The following is a 6,922-nucleotide window of genomic DNA, read 5'->3' as shown; positions in this document are numbered from 1 at the left end:
CTTGCCCCAGCAGCAGCCACGACAACACGCCGCATCGAGTTCCAAAAAAGAAGGCAGAAGGATGGTGAATCGGTCTCCAGATTCCTTGCAGAGCTGAAGGTCCTGGCAAGGCACTGTATGTTGTACCAGATCCTCGCCTCCTGCTTCTTATTTGCACTGAGCTGAAATCACTGAAGACCCACTACACAACAGTATCACACATGAGCAGCAAACAACATCATTCGGATTTGTCAGAAGCCTTTGAAATAATGTATGTTTTTACTTTGTGCCACAAAATGCAACATTTATGATACTTTAAATATCTTTGAAATTCAGTAGGAAGCCCTGATTCCGTTTTTTCTTTATTAAAGGTGTTTGTTTATCATGCAACCAAAGGTCCAGGACAGAAATAGAGATGACCCAAGCCAAAACAGCGAAAAACATAATTCACGTTTTAATTTCAGAGGGAAGGTTTATTCCAAAGGCCCAGCCCTGGGCACCTGGCCTACAAATTTCACTAGGAGCAGGGACCTCACTAGACATTAAATCTTGTAGCAGAATCATCTCCAAACCCCTCCCCATCTACTCTGCAACCTGTCTGACACAAAACACATACAGTAGTATAAAACTTTCCAAAAAGCTGCCTTATATCAGACCATATTATTTTTCGTTCAGTCCATCTAACCCAGTATTGTCTTCCTTGACTGGCAGCAGCTCTCCAAGATCTTAGGCAAAGAAGGGTCATTCTCAGTACCTATGTAATTTTTTAAAATGGAGAATGAACCTGCTGAGGCAATTCTGCATTTAATATATAAATGCAAAACTGCAAATAATTGGACACCCTATGATCACATAGTTCTAGGATATCCAACTTCACAGAGGTTATTCCTCTATTTGAAAAGCTCTCTGCCAGGTCAAGTCCCATTAAATATAAGGAATCCTACAATGAGGAGATTGTCCCATCAGCAGTTAGCAGCACCTGTACAGGTCATCTGGTCACAGCCAGCTCATGCACTATGGTGAAATGTGCAGGCAGCAATCGTTTCATACCCTCCAACATTTCTCTGGAGAATATAGGGACGTCCCATTCCATAATGATAATTTTACTATTTATACCCCAGCCACTCTGGGCAGCTTCCAACATATATAAAAATAATAATAAAACATTAAACATAAAAAAAACTTCCCTATACAGGATTGTCTTCAGACAGCTCAGGGGCCAGGTAACCCCGTACCCTCCAACATTTCTCCAATGAAAACAGGGACATCATAAGGAAAAGCGGGACATTCTGGCATCAAATCAGAAACTGGGACAGCCTCTCTAAATCAGGGGTGTCCCTGGAAAATAAGGACACTTGGAGGGTCTGCCGTTTTAGGCACGTCTGATATGTGTTCAACTGTGACCATGCATTGTGCTAAACCCGGAAGTGACCCAAAAAAGTCACAAAAAAGGGCAGAACAGGGCAGGGCAGAATGAGGGGCTTGCTGGATTTTTCAATGCCTTGTTAGCATGCATCTGTGTTTTGGGAGGGAGGAATGCACCTTTGGGCGTGGAGTCAAACTGTTAGAAAGTTGCAGCACCTGCTGCGGCTGCAGAGACCGATATGGGAGAGTCATGTTTTGTTGCAGCTGGGGCATATGAAGGTGTCCGGTTGTGCTGATGCCGATGTATCATGGCGTTTCTTCTCTCTGCCCTCCTCCCAGCGGTCATTCCTCCTCTGGTCACTGCTATGGATACACAACCTGACTGTCTCCAGGCCTTCAGTCATCTGCAAGGGATTCCCTCTTGATGGGGTTGATGTTGCCAGCCTTCATGTGACATAATGCACATATTTATATGGGTACCTGCTGAGAAGATCCATAAAAAGCAATGGCACTAAATGGAATTGTGAAAATAATAAAAATGTGGGGGGGGGTGTCACCAAATTTTGTCCTCTCTCCGGGTGCTGTATTATCAGAGTTTGAAGGTAAGTTAAGTGCTTTGTGAAAGTACATAAGAACTTGAGAAAATGCTGGCTGCTGGATCAGATCAAAGGCCCTCCTGGTCCAGCCCAGGATGTTGTTCCCACAGCGGCCTCTGGGAAGCCGACATGCAGGGCATGGAGGCAATTGCCCCGTCCTGTTTGTGTTCCCTAGCAACTAGTATTCAGAGAAATAGTACTCTGACGCTGGACGCAATGTATCTGTAGGTAATGGCTTTCCAGTTAATATTAAAAAGTAATGCACGACAGCTTGGAACAGAGACTCCTTCCGGGAAATGCAGAAGTGAAGTGGCTACTCAAGCCTTTAGTAGTGGAAAATAAACTTAGAAATCAAATAAATACATACAGAGAAATAAAAAACACCAGTGGGTTAAAATTACAGTATTTGCAAACATGCCTTTCCAATACCTAGTTCCTTTTATTATTATTTTACCCCCAGCGTTGGGCCTCTCTGACCTTTGGCGAACTTTTGCTTCTCTTCCTCAATGACAAGGATTGATATGTTCAGACAGGGAGACGCAAAGAATGTAAACTATACTCCAGTGAATATTTTATTTTACTTATTCATACTAAACACAAGCAGCCAATCCCAAAAGTCACAGAAAGTGACCCCCCATTGAACTACAAATAAAGCTATTTATCCTAGGCACTTCAAATCTGGATAGATGCAAATATACAGTGAACATTGGCGACTGGCGGGTGAGAGGGGTAGGAATGTGGTGGCTCTCTTATCTTCGAAGAATTCTTTAAGAGTATCCCAGAACAACGTGCAATGTGGGGTTCCCACTTAGTGTCTACCTGAAAGGAAGATATGGTAAATTTAGATAATATCATTTTCTGGAGTGGTTTTTGCCAGTGTGCAGACTTCCAAGTTACACAGAACTCCTCACTGAGCAAAACGGAAATATGGCACATTCTCAGGAATATAGCTGGGAATTTCTCTTGAGGCTGCCTGTGACCACTAACACTTAGGGCTCACCCACACTGTCATTTAACGTGAATCGTAAGCTTCCTGTGCCTCAATTAATTAATTTGCCGTTGTCCATAGGACATCTTCCTCAAAATCCCTCCCTCCCTGCAGGGGCACTCTGGAATGGAGAGGGTATGAGAAAATATGGTTCAAAGGAGGAAAAAATGTGGGAAGGCAGGGATTTGGAGCAGAAGGTCCTATAGATAACAGATTACTGGAAGAACACAAAACTGTTTTGGGGGGACAGGGGGCGGGCTGGTGTGGAGGACTCCCTGGTTGTGAATGGGGTAACTGTGCCCCTGAAGAACCAGGTGTGCAAGCCTGGGAGTCATTTTGGACTCACAGGTGTCTATGGAGGAGCAGGTCAATTCTGTGTCCAGGGCAGCTGTCTAGCAGGTCCATCTGGTATGCAGGCTGAGACCCTACCTGCCCGCAAACTGTCTCGCCAGAGTGGTGCATGCTCTGGTTATCTCCCGCTTGGACTACCGCAACATGCTCTATGCAATGTGGCTACCTTTGAAGGTGACCCGGAAACTACCACTAATCCAGAATGCAGCAGCTAGACTGGTGACTGGGAGCGGCCGCCGAGACCACATAACACTGGTCTTAAAAGATCTACATTGGCTCCCAGTACGTTTCTGAGCACAATTCTAAGTGTTGGTGCTGACCTTTAAAGCCTTAAACGGCCTCAAAGGCCCAGTATACCTGAAGGAGCATCTCCACCCCCATCATCCGGCTCAGACACTGAGGTCCAGCGCCGAGGGCCTTCTGGCGGTTGCCTCCCTGCAAGAAGTGAGGTTGCAGGGAACCAGGCAGAGGGCCTTCTTGGTGGTGGCGCCCGCTCTGTGGAACGCCCTTCCATCAGATGTCAAGGAAATAAGCAACTGTCTGACGTTTAGAAGACATCTGAAGGCAGCCCTGTTTAGGGAAGCTTTTAATGACTGATGTTTTAATGTATTTTTAATCTCTTGTTGGAAGCCGCCCAGAGTGGCTGGGGAAACCCAGCCAGATGGGCGGGGTATAGGGAATAAATTATTATTATTCCTATCAGTGTTAAACTACAATGTAGACAAGCCTTTACAGCAACTCTGTATGATAGGTCATTATTATTTTCTCGCAAGGGAGAATGAGAGAGAAACCCACCCAGTGCCCACTATCCACCAGAGGTTCTGACCACCTTCCGCACACATTCCCTTGCAATTTTTCCTGCTACTATTACTATCCACCTGAGGGGCTTACCCCTTTCTCAGAAATGAAGTGCTGAGGGCTCAGATCTGCATGGAAGTGAATTATTTCTACCTGGAACCTCAAACGTAATTGCCAAATGTTTAAGGGAGCGAGTTTTGTGCTTGCCTGGTAGAAATGATTTAATTTAAGCCCAAAGTGCAGACGTCATTCGACACAGGGGAGAAAAATTGTTCCACTTATACATTATCGTGTGAGCTTGGATTACAGTTCCATGGGACTTTGCCCTAAGATGGTTTTCCGATCCGATTTGAAACATGCAAGCCTAGGAACAAACATCATGCTAAAACAAAGTAGTGTTTAATTTAGGTTTTTCTCCCTGATGAGGAAATTGCCCTGAGTGTTCCTAACCCAGTTTTCTCTCCTGGGACCCATTTTGTTACTCCACAACAATCCTGACATTTCCAAACCCGAGTCCGTAAATAGATGCGAAAGCATCTGCAATTTTGTCATTTTATGTAAAAACCAGCCATTTTATTAATGTGTTTATGACTTTTGCTTCTCATCATCTACTCCCTCAAGAGTGTTCCCTGACTCTGCAGTTCTGCTGCCCATCTTTAGGCTTCCTGATCTGCTCCTTTGATATTCTTCCTTCTCAAACTTTCCTCAAAACGTGACGCTCATTTTCTGACTAGTATGCCACGGAGGTGGGAAACATTCATGATTAAGAAACTCGGCTGATCGTCGCAAAGAATCCTTGCAAGATCTTTTATTCCGGGGTTGGCAAAGCTACCCCAAAAGAAGCACGACGTGTGTGCCCCCCCTAACACCCCATTGACATAGTAGAGAATAGCAAATTCATTGTGATTTAAACTTGTATGGACTAGAGCAGGCTTCCTCAACCTCGGGCCTCCAGATGTTTTTGGCCTACAACTCCCATGATCCCTAGCTAGCAGGACCAGTGGTCAGGGATGATGGGAATTGCAGTCTCAAAACATCTGGAGGGCCGAGGTTGAGGAAGCCTGTTCTAAACAGTGGGTCCAAATTACTGATCTGTGTGACTGTTCAGTGTTCAGCTTAATTAATAAAATAAAAGCACAGTACAGTAAATATTAACAAGGGCAGGAATTGGTGAAAGCCTAAACGTCCTAACTTTGCTATGTTAATTGACACTTGTAGTGGGAAAGGACCATCAAGAGAGCTGGACCATCAAGAAGGCTGATCGCCGAAGAATTGATGCTTTTGAATTATGGTGCTGGAGGAGACTCTTGAGAGTCCCATGGACTGCTAGAAGATCAAACCTATCCATTCTTAAGGAAATCAGCCCTGAGTGCTCCCTGGAAGGACAGATCCTGAAGCTGAGGCTCCAATACTTTGGCCACCTCATGAGAAGAGAAGAATCCTTGGAAAAGACCCTGATGTTGGGAAAGATTGAGGGCACTAGGAGAAGGGGACGACAGAGGACGAGATGGTTGGACAGTGTTCTCGAAGCTACCAACATGAGTTTGACCAAACTGCGGGAGGCAGTGCAAGACAGGAGTGCCTGGCGTGCTCTGGTCAATGGGGTCACGAAGAGTCGGACACGACTAAACGACTAAACAACAACAACAACAGTGGGAAAGGAAACCATCATCTAGGTTGAAGCCTGAGCAAACAGAATCAAACTTCCTGATAAGGTGTCACAAGAGTCTTTCGACAAACGGGCAACACAGCTGGCTCCTCTGGATGTTATTGCCAGAAAATCCTGGCCATCTCTGATGAAAGATAGACACAGTCGGAATATATGGGAGTGGTTAGGAAAAGATTGGTTTTTCATTTGCCACTGCTGCAGTTAAACAGCAAAAGTAGCCTAGTAGAGATGAGTTTTGATTTAAAAATTAAATCATTTTTATTTTTAAGTCGCCCAGATATAATATCATGCCCGGTGCTTAATCTGAACCCCTTAGCCAACCCCTTAGCCAACTTCGAAAGCTAAGGCCTTAGGTCCTGGATAGCACTGCCAAAATTTTTTAAACCATACTCTAATTTAAACATAGCCAGACCTTACTTACCCGAATTTTGCCAATATCGGTCAGCCTCCTAGGCCGCCATCCATGATCCTAATTTTGAGAGCACTCTGTCATCCCAATTAAAAAGCGCTGTCCTTTCACAGTCATAATAGCTGAACATCCTTTTAATGCCCCAGTACAGAGTTATACACAAACAGACAACGCTCATCGCTGGGCAGCTGCTGGGGGCAAACTTGGATTTTAATTGCTGGTTTTGAATATCTTCTGATGTGTTCTAATTACTGCTTTTAACTACAGTAGTTTGTTTTATCGCTTTGTATTTTATAACAATGTTTTTAAATATCGTAAGCCGCCTTGAACCCCGGCTTTGGAGAAAGGTGGGGGGGGGATACATTAAATCAGTGTAACTTGCAATAATCACATATCCCTTTTGATAATCTTACAGGTGTACCTCTTCTAAGACAAAAATAATATGGCGAGTGGCTTTAATTAAACCGTTTTCTCTTTGAACTGTTGTCTGCAGCTAAAATAAAGGGGGGAAATAAAATCCAAAATTCTGCCATGTATCATTTAAATCAGGGGTCAGCAAATGCCGGTCTACTGTCCCTCAGACCTTGTGGGGGCCAGACAGTATTTTGAAAAATAATAATAAATGAACGAATTCCTCTGCCCCACAAATAACCCAGAGATGCATTTTAAATAAAAGGACAAATTGTACTCATGTAAAAACACACTGATTCCCGGACTGTCCATGGGCCGGATTTAGAAGGTGATTGGGCTGGATCCGGCCCCCCGGG

Source organism: Zootoca vivipara, chromosome 6 (genome assembly GCF_965207765.1).
Source record: "Zootoca vivipara chromosome 6, rZooViv2.hap1.1, whole genome shotgun sequence".
NCBI classification, from domain to species: Eukaryota; Metazoa; Chordata; class Lepidosauria; order Squamata; family Lacertidae; genus Zootoca; species Zootoca vivipara.
This window is presented reverse-complemented; position numbering follows the sequence as displayed.